Source organism: Myzus persicae, unplaced genomic scaffold (genome assembly GCF_001856785.1).
Source record: "Myzus persicae strain clone G006 unplaced genomic scaffold, MPER_G0061.0, whole genome shotgun sequence".
Taxonomy (NCBI): Eukaryota; Metazoa; Arthropoda; class Insecta; order Hemiptera; family Aphididae; genus Myzus; species Myzus persicae.
In genome coordinates this window covers 542,586-555,804 of record NW_019104044.1, presented here as the reverse complement: position 1 = coordinate 555,804, position 13,219 = coordinate 542,586, and the positions used below count along the sequence as shown (strand labels likewise).

The following is a 13,219-nucleotide window of genomic DNA, read 5'->3' as shown; positions in this document are numbered from 1 at the left end:
CACTCAAGTTATTCAACTATTGTGTTCGGTGTTTAGTTTGCTCAGATTTATTCACTCGTCAGTGTTTGTCTAATTGTTGTCAAATGTTTAATATATATATTTTATACTAATATACTTATAGTTTTAACGTGCATACGTTTTCTTTATATTAGTTTAACCCATTTAATTAAATAAATATAATTAAACAATACCTACTTAAAACTCAGAATAGGGAAATTATGTCCTCAAAAAAAGGTCATAGTCGTATACTTTTAAATTTTAAATAACGATAAACGCAAAAATTGTATAACGTTTTAATTCTGAATAACGATAAACACAAAAGTTGAATAACGTTTAATTTTTGAATTACGATAAACTTAAAATTTGTATAACGTTTTGATTGTAAATAACGTAAAACAAAATTTATTTTTCAAATGCAAGCCCTGATTAAGACAAAATATATTAGATAATAACTAATTTGATTAAATTGTCTGCTAAAAGTCACAAAAAGAAATATTTTTACGGTTCATAAATATGAAATTAAAAAAAAAAAAAATTCTTTTAACACATGTACTTATTAGCAATATTTTGACATGTATCCATTACCTAGTATAGACTCATTCTCCCTCGGATAAGAATCAAGCATTTTAAAAGACTAGTTCGTCGTAAGAAACTAAGTATGGTCTATTTTAACCTTCATGGCTTCATGTATTGCATAGAATACAAAATTATTAAGTTAGTTTACATGATTATCTATCTTTTTTAAGCTAATAGCTTGTGTTAGAGATAGAGAGTAGTAAATTAATAATTAAGAACAAAAATTGTACTTATATATAATTATTTAAGTAAGTAAATAAATAAAATGATGAATGAAATAGAAGTTAAAAAATTTTAACAATAGAAAATTTGTAAGTATGAAATATAATATCAAATTTAACAAAACATATAAATTACTAAAGTTATTAAGAAAACAACCAGTGATACACAATGTTTTTAACATTAGTTTCATAATAGCGAATATATTTTTTTATATTGACACGGCATAGTGTAATATACACACTTAAAATAATTTACAAACGATTGATTAAAATATTTATAAGAATATTTTGATATTTTTATACAATATATTTTTTCCTTCCAATATTTTTTTAATTTTTATCTTTTATGAACCTCTAAAAAGGACAGAATTAATTCCCGTGAACTACAATGGCCAGTAAGTTAGAATAATAAAGTAAATTATGTATAATTGTTCATTGCAGGAAGAAATTGTTGTTTAACAAAAATAAAATTGTTGGAGGGTAACATGTTTTAACCGCATGTGCTCAAAAATACTTCTGTGCGATACTAAGATAAATGGACTAATCACATATTTATAATACACCATGATTACAGTATGAAATCTAGACTTTGTAAAAACATAGTCTTTGGGATTATTATAAAAAGCTATTCAACATTTAATAATTAATTTATCATGTAAAATATGATGCAGTAAATAAGATAAAATAATTAACAATTAACAACGACCCTTCTGAAAAAGTATTAATATTTAAAAGCTATAGCTTAAGACTTAATTTGCAGTGTTCAATCAAATCAAGTTATAATTATGTACCGGATATGTCTGAAATTAATAATTTCTAGTAATATATTATGCTAATAATACGTATGGGAATAGCAATTCCCATTAATGTTATTTGACGGGATTTCCCAGAATCACTCAGAAATTCACGGGAAGTCAGGAACCATATAAAATTGAATTATATTATGATATCCATTTGCCTAATCAAATAATCTACTCTTAATTTTGGTAGTTCAATTAATTGAAACACAATTATTTTTGTGATTACGAATGATTTCATGGTAATTATCATGATGGCTGATTTTTTGTTGTTTTTTATTTGCTTAAAGGCTTCAATTACAAAGATTATTAGCCTAGTGTTATTTACAAACTAAAAGTATTTATAAAATATTAAGAAAGAGAAAAAAACATATGTTATAAAAAGGAGTACTATAATTTATCATCTAGACTAATTAGTTTAAAAAAATTGAAAATATTGGTGATGTTAGATTTATTGAGGGCTTGTTCGAGTGATGTAGCATTTTTGAGGAGTTGACGTTTAGATGCAAATTTGTTTTTCGATGATGAGATACATTCTTTGATGAGTTGAATAAGTTCGTTCTAGGGGTATTAGTCTTGAAGTGATATGAGAGCACTAAGAGAATCCATCTTTACGAGAGTGTAATTATTGTGCGATGAGACGACAAATTGCACTGCCATGTATATCGCATATGAGTCCGCCGTGCTAATGAATGAAGAGAGTAGGCAATTTTTAACTACAGTACCATTTACTATTGCAAACCTGTTTGGTTTGAGCTTTTTGAAGCGTCTATATAAATTAGCGTGTGGTCACGGAAATGTAAATCAATTAACTTATGAAAAGAGATACAATGATTGAGTTTTCCGTTGAATTGTTATTAAATTTGAGAAGTTTGGTATTAATATTAGGAGACCAGTCCAATTTGCAAGTGAGGGAATGGGGATTTTATTGATTGTATCTATATTCAGATTGATATTCTCCTTGATTCGGGTGAAGTTTTCGTAGACCGTGGTGGGTGTTTTTGCTTTAGAGTTTAGGAAGAGATAATGGAAGTTGGAGGCGGAAATATGATTAGGAAGTTTTGACATCTTGATCATATATGATATATTTGATCGTATTGATGTACGGATGATCTGAAGTAGAGGTTCATCTGCGTTGCAAATTACGCTGTCTACTGGGCTAGTTCTAAAAGCTCCAGTAGCTAATCTAATTCCTTGATTATGAATCGGGTTTAGAGTGTTTAGTAAATTCCTTTTGGTAGTGCCACAAATAACAGAGTTATAATTAACGAGAGACAGTATAAGTGATTTGTAAATTAAGATGAGGTTATTCTGGTCTGATCCCCATGTAAGATTTGACAAATTTTGATGATGTTCATTCTGGTACTGAAGCAAGTCTTACGATTTCTTATGAGTGGTTTCCAAGGTAGTTTGTGGTCGAAGATAAGCTCTAGAGTACGTAAATTGTTGGAGAAGAGTAAAGGTGTCTCGTCTAAGGTGATTTGAGGCAATGGAGTGTTTTTTTTTGTTGAATATGGTGCTTTGAGTTTTGGAAGGGGAGAAAATAAGGTCGATTGAGTTAATATGTTAAGTGATTCTTGTATCAGTTGTGGTCAAGTTGCTAGATTTGTCCCACTGCAGTAAATGTTGCTATCATCTGCGAAGAGTTTATGTTTAACAGGAAAGGGCAGATTTCTGACAATGTCATTTATTGCTACCAGGAAGAGAGTGACGCTGAGAGCTGAACCTTTAGGGAGACTATGCTCAATATGATGTTAGTTAGATAATATGTTTTGAGTTTTTACTCTAATAGAACGATTGGTTAAAAAGTTAGTCAGAAACTTTATCATGCGGCCGTTAATGTCCCATTTTATGAGAATCGATAGTACTCTGTCTCTCCAAACCATGTCATACGCCTTTTGTAAGTCAGATGGTTGATTTACAAACAGAAAAAAAAATTATTCAAAGATGCAAGATTCACTATGAACACCTAACATATTCAAAAAAGTGCAATGTTAATTTAAGCCAATAGTTCAAATGTCTGTCTGTAAATATAAAAATTCAAAAAAAACTAAAACTACTGTGATGCAGTTCAGTCGCTGATGAATTTTCATTGCATAATATTTCGTGTTCTTATGATTTTTTAATCTGTGTTTCAAAATAATTAGCAGCCTACTCTTGTTAAAATCACTGTTTATTCTAACTTCTTCCATCATAGTTCATGACAGAATATATCAGTCATATCTTTATTAAGTATCATATTCAAAAACAGATTTGAGATTTTGAACAGATATTACAATTTTTGAATTGTCATTTGGTCATTGCAGGAGAATAGAAAGTCAATATATGACACTAAACATTAAAAAAAACTCACCCAAGTTGTCTGGAAAAAAAAATATATAATATAACAGAATTATGAATACTACAATTATATACATTACAAGATTTATAGAGGTGTTCAATGTGATGGACACCATAGGTTTTCTCTAACACTTAAAAAAATGTAGAAAGTCTAATTATTAGGATATAAAAAATAGTTGGTTTTCAAGTGAGTCCCGAATCAACCCTAATTTAATATTCCGAGTGTCTCCCAAGAAAAAAAGTTTATATTTTTCACGTAGTCCTAGTCAGTGTTAGGAAGGAACGCGTTCCTTTTATAGGAACGAAGCTCGGAACGCGTTCTATTTAAAATATAGGAACGAGGAACGGGAAAGAGTTCCTATTTTTAAGGAACTTAAAAGAAAATTTCTGTTCCTCAAATAATGAAAAAAATAGTTATTTTTAACACGTTAAGTTCCACAGTATTTATGAGGCGCATATTATAATGTGTTTCCGCGCCAAAACTGAGCCGCGACGCCGTCGGTTGACTACGTGTCGACACCGCGGTTCAGAGCACCATGGACCAATAAACGAAATACGTTCTCGAAATATTGATGTGTTTTACAAATAAGCTGTGTAACCAAATAATAATAATTTTGTCGTAGACAAATGGGAATCAAATTAATTTTCATTTAAGATTCATTGTTTGAAAAATTAGTTCTTCTCAAACAAAACAAAATGTCAGTATAAAAATAGTTTTTCATCTCTATTATAATTAAAAATAATGTTTAAATATTTTAACTTTAAAGTAAATTGATGAATTGTTTTTTTCATTTTTCATTTCCATTTTTTAGAATAGGAAATAAATTGAATTTAAAAAAAAACAGATAGTTGTATTATACTATTATCTCTATGTCCTATACTCCTATGGGCTATAACCTATAGTATGTCTCTATGTGTGGTGTATCGTGTATAGTATACACTGTAATACTGTATACTATAGTAATATACATGTATAATATGCAATAATGCAATATTTATATTTATATAGACATAGCGTATAGACAGTGTTCATACTTCACATAATGTATTTAAATTTTGTATTGATTATTAAATAATAAACTTTTTACTGGAGAAAGTTTCAAGCCTACGCTATACAACTTTTGAATTATAACAAATAAACCTAAGACAAATCATTTTTGTTAAAAATCGATGCTCTTTAGAAAGGAATGAGTTAACCGATTTGAGTAGTGGTCAATGGTGTTTTTTGCGAAAAATTTTTAAGTCGGAAATAATTGGTTAACTCTCTTGGTCCGATTATTTCTGACTTAAAAACTGTTCGCAAAAAAACACCATTGACTACCACTTAAATCGTAAAAAATGTGTAAAGGAACGGGAATGTCTTCTTTTTTCGCGACAGGAACGAGGAACAGGAGCGAGTTCCTTTTTTACAGTAGGAACGAGAAACGGGAACGAGTTCCTTTTTAAAAGGAACTTTCCCAACACTGGTCCTAGTGCATCCCAGTTAATTTAGAGTTACCTAGGGTCCACCACGAGGAGGTAAACTAGCAAGCCCAAAAAATGTTGTGTGACTTTCTGTGCTTTCATAGTTTATCTTAGCTAACACAGTTAAGTTTCAAAAAATATTTATATTTTCTGGGTGTTTCATTTAAAATAAAGACTTGTACTTGGTATTAAAACTATATCCTAAAAATATTCTTCACAACGGGGCTTAATGTTTATTTTATGGAATCCACATTAGGTTCTATTCTTATACAGAAATATTAGGAACACAAAAAATAGCAGCAATTTAAAACTACTTTTAATATAGTACCTAATATTTATATAATCTTAAAATCTCACACTGAAGATAAAAAAAAAAAAATATACGTACCATAAGCAGCTGTATCAAATTATAATAATAGTTAAAAATGTATTAATAATAACTTTATAAGACTCAATTAAACATTTTCAATAAAAGTACTTAAATAACAAATTATAATTAATATTTCTTTCTAATTCGCAGCAGTGTAAAAAATTGCAAATCATTAATATTAGTTGAACGTGTAATCTGCATTGTAAGTCGCAACAGGTTTTTTTATGAGTTATGACAATGATTGTTAAAATAACAGTAATTGATAAATTATACTATATAATGCAACGTTAGTAAGTAGTATAATTTATACCTCAAAATCGCAATACAAAAAAAAAAAGAAATTACGTACCAAATAAATCAGCTAAATAAATGAAAAACAATAAGGTATTATAAACCAGGTTAATTTGTTTGTTATTTTAATAGAATAAAACTTATTTAAATGTGAAAAAAATTTAAAACATGATTAACAATTAACTATCAATCAATAAAATAGGCATTTTATGGTCAACATAATAACCATTTACTACATAGAACTAAAAATATAATATATGATTAAGATTTCATTATTTTTTTTATTTTTATTTTTTATTTAAATTAATATCGAAAGATTACTGGGCCTCACTGAGGAAAACTCGTGTGGAGGCCCATGAGTTATCTTAGATTACAAATAATTCTTATTGTTTTAAGGTACATGTTACATTTTTAAAAAACAAATAAGCAGTTTTTCATAAATAAATCACATAAATAATTCTAGTAACTATTATAAGCGTTAAATTAGTATGTTACATACAATTTTATGTTTTACACACATATTCATATCGTAGCCAGTGGTTAATTTTTTTTTTGAATATGGGTAGCGGTAAATTAACCATATCATTGGGCATTAAGTTAGCTATCTGCGTTCCCAAAAAATAGTAAACTTTTCGGCAACTAGTTTTTGAGGGCCAATCTAGGGAAAATTTACTATCTGCATATCTGGTGTTGACCCCATGGTTTATAGAATCTAACTGATTGTGTTTTTTCAGATATATGGTGATTGTTTTTAGGTATAAGAGTTCTATATTGAGGACATTAAAGTCTTCGTAAAGCTTTTCGGTTGGATATCTCCAATTATGATCGATTTGAAGTTTTATATCTCATAAATATCTCATGATTCACAAATTATTATATCACTGAAATTAATCATTCAATATATAAAATTCTAGTGGATATTGTGAACATGATAATAACTTATTATTTTTTTTTTTTTTTGTACAATATCTTTATTTTAAACAAAATACTTAATAAAATCTTCTGTATGCTACTTCAAGACACCAGTTGTGACATCTGAATTGTTATTTTTACCAAACATTCTCTACATCGTTTACTAATTTTGTAATGCAATGAACTGTCAATACCTACCTAGTTATAACTTATAATGAAGTTCAAAGTTACATTTTTTAGTACCCTTCATATCCATTTGTATCCAAGTTCATAGTTTCTCTCATAAGATCAAATATAAAACTTATAAAGACTTACCCTTATCACTTTCTATAAAATCAATTAAATAATTTACTATAAATAGTTTAGTTTCTAGTAGAACCATCATAGTTGTTAAGAGGACGCCACACCCGCATGTGCTGTCTCCGTCCTACAATTAATGTACAACATAGCAAAAACTGTTAAACGCGGGACAACTTTTCTCGCACCATATTTGTTGTAGGATTACCTAATTTTCACAACACGTAAAGAAGAAATTTATCTGTGTAAAAGCGTGCTTTTTTTTTAATTACACTTTTCAATCATTTTTTTATAAGCAAATGAAAAAAACAAAAAAACAAAATGTTTAGAAGCAAATAAACTTTTATTGTATTTATGTTATCTAAAATATAGGCACTCTGTTGGCTGTTGCATAGATAATTTTCAACTCGATATGATCAGAAATTTTGGAGCCACTACTACAAGCACAGAAAGATAAAAGTTGTCCCGCGCAAAACAGTTTTTGCTATGTTGTACCTTTGTAAGACGGAGACAACACATGCGGGTGTGGCGTCCTCTTAATTGTAGTTCTTTTTCGTTTTAAAAAATTAATTGGTATTCCAGTATTTTGTTTCGCGATCGATCTTAGTTTTTATTATGGTTCTCGACTTTTCTCGTCATGTGCTGTTGATCATCTGTATTTTCTGCAGTTTTATAATCTTCAGTAAATCTCTATTTATAGTTTCAGGAAAGTCCTCACATGTGCCTGCCTTAAAAATGTATTTAAAAAAGTACCCCAATATGACAAAGTAGATCGTAAACAATTATGGGCGGCGTCACTTTTTTTTGCAAAAATCCATCTTTATGTTTACAGAAAATAAATTTTATAATAAATATTTCCATTTTCGTCCATCACAAATTGCAATTTTATAATTTGGTGACCCCTTATTATAAAAATTGAAATATTTCAGTAAGAAAATGATGAAAAATAATTTTAAAAATTTAAATAAATATGTATAGTTAGTCAGTAAGGTATAATAAGAATTTTGAAGTTGAACATCTATAAGAGATTGATAAAATATAATATTAATAAATAATAATATATATTAAAATTTTAAAAACTAATTTGTAAAATTTAATTTGACATGGCACCTGCGTTTTAATAATATAGTATTACAGTGAATTTACCTATTATCAGACTTATATGTTAAGACATTATATATAATATTCTCTCGTTGGTTTTATACGATATTTTAATTTTTAAGTGAATTATAAGCATTTTCAAAAATTAATATTTTACTTACTCATAACTCATTTAAAAATTAAAATATCATAAAAAATAAAGGAGAAAACACAGACAATGTTGTTGCCTAAAAGTTTGATTGTATTTCAATTCACTTCAATATTAAAACTAACAGCACACTTTTGAAACTAGTGACTGAAAATTTACCGTGTCATATGTGTGTAGGACGGAGCAACACATGGGATCACGACATCTCTTAAATTTTACAAATAAGTATTTTTACAATAAGATAATTTAACTATATGGCTATAATTGAATATTAATCCTATTTTGTAATTTACATGTATAGATTTTTTACTAATTTATTTATATAAACTTCATTATGTTATGTCATATTTATGTAGGTACCTTATTCGTCTTACCTAGATAGTTTATATTTATTACTTATTTACTTGATTTTGATATTGAATAATACAGTATGCAAGTTATTATGTGTACAAAGATACGTTATTATTTGTTTAATTTATAAGTATTACACGAATGAGTTATTTTAAAAAATATATTTAATTAATAATAGACAATCTAATGATTTTTTTAATTTAAAAGTCATTACCATTTATCAATAACCTTACATGTTTTCTTAGTAAGGAGTTAAATAAATAGAAAAACTAAAAAAACTAAAATTTGTGGTGGCAGAAAATGGAAATAAATATTATTGTACTGGCAGTAAACGGAAAGGCAAATTATTTTTTTTGAAAAGTGGATGACCCAGACATAGGTACATCGGGTAGGTTATCTATCTCCTGTGAATTTTGGACTAAATGAACTATAGTAAATGCAATAAATTCGATAAGCCAATGAAGCCGATTAAGAAGAAATATCAACAATATAAAAAATGTTATACATTACCTATGCTTTCCTGACCTTTATTTTAGATGATCTATAATTCTAAGAATATGCTGGCCAATATGCACCTAATATACCTACATGAAAATACCTAAGGGATATGCAAAGGGTATACTGAAATACTGTAGCAGTTGTCGAGTGCACCCACAGCGGGGCTCATTTGCCTCAGTTGCAAATCTTCAATAGTGGTTGTCAAAATAATTGGCTGACAAACGTATACACATAATAATCTATTTGAATCATACCTAACATTATTCAACAGCTTACCAACCCGATTATACTCATTGATGTATTATAATTTATGACTGTAATATTGATGTGTTAAATTCGAATTCAATCGTTAATCGTTCTTTACAATGCAAAACGATTCTAACCTGAGATTGTCTACATTTCTAAGAATAAACTGAACATATATATACATACAACAAAATTGATTTTGAGTGGAGACTATAGTATGAAGAGCTTATGGTGTTTTTTACCGTCGATTTTTTGGTGTTATGCATTCTGTACAATAATTTTTATATAGTTTAAAAGTAATTTATTTTTAATTCTAAGCAGAGCGACGAATGCTTTGGTTTGAAATGATGTGTGCGTGTGCTTTTTTATATTAAACCAGAAAAAAACGGTTCAAACGTCTAATTTAAAGATGGTGTCTTGTAACAAATTGTAAGTTGTTCGTACTCCACGAACCTACAACAAGAGGAGAATTATAATAACAACTAACTATCTAAGCTCTAAAAAATGTTACAGATTTGAAAATGTTATTTTCTCTAATTCCCAATTGATGAAAAAACAATTTAAAAAAAAGAAAAATATTGCTTTTGTAAATTTACCAAGAGACTTTCAAACAAAAATAAATTAAAATACCAATAAAATAAAAAATTTAAAAAAATTTTCATACCACTCACTGCAAAATAAATCATAAAATAGTAATTAATAACCTTATTTAGGTATCTAAAAACATGGAATCAAAGGTATAGAATGAAACAAGTACTGTCAAATATTAACATAATATTGTTCACTCATCTGAAAAAGAAATCTTTCAGGAAATAATTTTCTACTAACAATATCATTTAAGGCTTCGGATTCGGTTAGCTATTATTAACAACTTTTAGAATATCAATGTACTTAATGCCATTAGTAAAATATTTATAGTGTCTATTGTAATATCAATAAGTCATACATAAGTTTAAATATACAAAAATACTGGATATGTATATATACAATTTTGCGTTTTATACGAATAGTTGTTCTCAATATTTTACTAATAATTCATTCTACTATTTACAGTTCATTTTGACCTCTTAATAGTGACTTTTTGCTGTGAGGATAGGTAGTACATGTATTATAGTATATAATCAGGGATATGTATTTGGCCTCGATTTTTCACCAATTGCTTAGTGATACCAGGATTGGTATAATATATGTTTTAAATATTGAAATATTACCGGATAATGGATTGTATTTAGATATTTAGGAGGTGTTGCACTGAGTCATCTTCTAACTAACTGATTTTAGAAATAATAAATTGACACATTGTTGTTAGAATTTCGGCAAACTGTTTCGCAATGTTATCAAGCTTACAGAAAGTATCCATGAATTTCTCGTATAGTGATACCTAATTGTGTGTAATCAGTCCTCATGAAAATAATTGATTGAGACCTATTTTGAGTAGTACTAGTCTCCTTGCAATGTAGAAATGATAATATTAAGAATGCGAATATGAGCATAATCGGTATCGTTTGTTGTTATGTTCGATTTTTGTTTGTATATAGGTATAGGTTTCTTGATAGCCTTGGAAAGAAAAGCTATAGTATATACTATATATATATTTATGTGCTGTTTTAATATACAAATACAAAGTTTATCAAAGTTTATATACATTTTAAATTTCACAAAAATACAATTATCAAACTTCTAATTTAGTCAAACAACGTAATATTTACGTACTTGGAATCGCTAGAAAAATAAATTGTTATAATGCTATTATTACTAATAATACATTAAAAAACCGATGATAAGGCATTCTGATAGTAAAACTCGAGTGTAATTCACCATTGAGTAAGTCAATTAAGACTAAAATTAGAATTCAATGTTCGAAATTGATTTTGGAGGGTAACTGTGTACAGTGGCGTATCGTGGCGTGGGTGTTTGGGTGTTCCACTGTTCTGCGTCAAATCTGTATTGACTTAAACTTAGTAACATGTTTTTTGTATAACAAACATTTTTGTTAGTTTGCTTAATATATTTATAAAAGTATCTGTTTGACCCCATTAACTGTTATTTGGAACTCAAATCTTATAGTCCCCCCCCCCCTCATGGAAAAAATTACAATTTATAAAATTAATAAAAAATATATTGTCACTGTTTCAGGAATTTCACCCCTCTACTAAAGTGCCGTCCTAACCGTGGGCCTGTGTCACCTATTCTTTGAGCTGGGCAGTGCAGTATCTTTTAAGAACAGTTTTTTGATAATTTTTATCTATTCGTTAAGTATAATTTATGAGTAATATTTTTTTTATTCTTAGCAAATCGATGTCATGTGTGTGTATGTGTTTTTTATGTTCCACGTGTATAGTAATAGAAAAAACGATTCAATCTTCAACTTTAGGGATATTTTTTATTTCGTAGTTTTAAGATGTAAGACAAGATAATTCTTTTTAGGTCCAAGCTCTAAAGTTGTTTTACGGATTTGAAAATTGTATTTAATACAATTCAAAATGTATTAAACAATAATTTTAAAAAGAAAAATATTGCTTTTGTAAATTGACCGAGAAATTTTCAAACAAAAATAAATTAAAATATCAATGAATTAAAAAACTCAAAATTGTTTCATACCTAATACTGGAAAATAAATCATAAGATATTAATTAATAACATTTTTATTTAGGCATCTAAACATATTAAATCAATGGCATAAAATGAAATAAGTACTGACAAATATAAACACAATTTTGTGTTAATTGACTTATTTTAAATTCAATTATTATAATGATCATAATCGACATAATCTTCATTGCATGGGAATAAACTGATGCCAACATAATTACAATTCATTGTAGTACCTATAAACTGTATAAATATAACATATATTTGTTGTGAATTATGGCTTTGGACGTTTAAGTCATCAAAATATAAAGCATTTTGTAAGCTTGAAACCTATACACACTATTGTAATAAAACACGCTCACGCTTGATGCGTACATCTAATTACTTAGAATTTTTTTTATTAACGTTGTAACCACATGTTTGATAGTAGCAAAAATTCTTTGATCTTCGACTTTAAGAGTGGTAGCAAATTTTATCTAGTCGGAACGAACTTTCGCACGCATACATTTTTAGTACTTTTCAATACATTCAGGATAAATAAAATAATAAAGAAACACAGATTTTTCGCAAAACCGATTATTAGAAAAAATAAAAGTAATTTTTTTTAACACTTATTATATATATAAATACCAATAGAGAACTTTTTTATTAATAACTAACTGGATATGATGTAATATAAATCATTTTACCAGTCTAACTTCATACTAAATAACATTGTTATTATTTACTTATTATCTTACTACATATTATTAAAAACGAATGAATAATACGTACGTATCCTTACTGTAAATTATACTTGTTAATTAATTTATAACTATAAAAATAATAGTTTTCGTAAATGGATTAGGTAGCTATTTGGTCGAGTGATTTATACCACTACAGGTTAAACAGAATAACGAAAAAATAGATTTTATTCACAAAGGAATTCATAAAACGTTTACATAATATAATTATACATTATAAAATTATTATATAAGAAAAAAGCTGGGAACATCAAAAATCATTTGTGTGTTGA

At 27.6% G+C, this 13,219-nt stretch overlaps 1 long non-coding RNA gene across 1 annotated transcript in view; it reads left to right on the top strand.

Moving 5' to 3' along the window:
- Positions 1-12,050, top strand: part of LOC111037939 — a 20,885-nt gene extending 8,835 nt beyond the window's left edge. Inside the window, exon 3 of the long non-coding RNA XR_002604927.1 lies at positions 11,749-12,050. This is a non-coding gene — a long non-coding RNA (uncharacterized LOC111037939). The remainder of the gene's footprint in view (positions 1-11,748) is intronic.
- Positions 12,051-13,219: the final 1,169 nt, after the last annotated feature.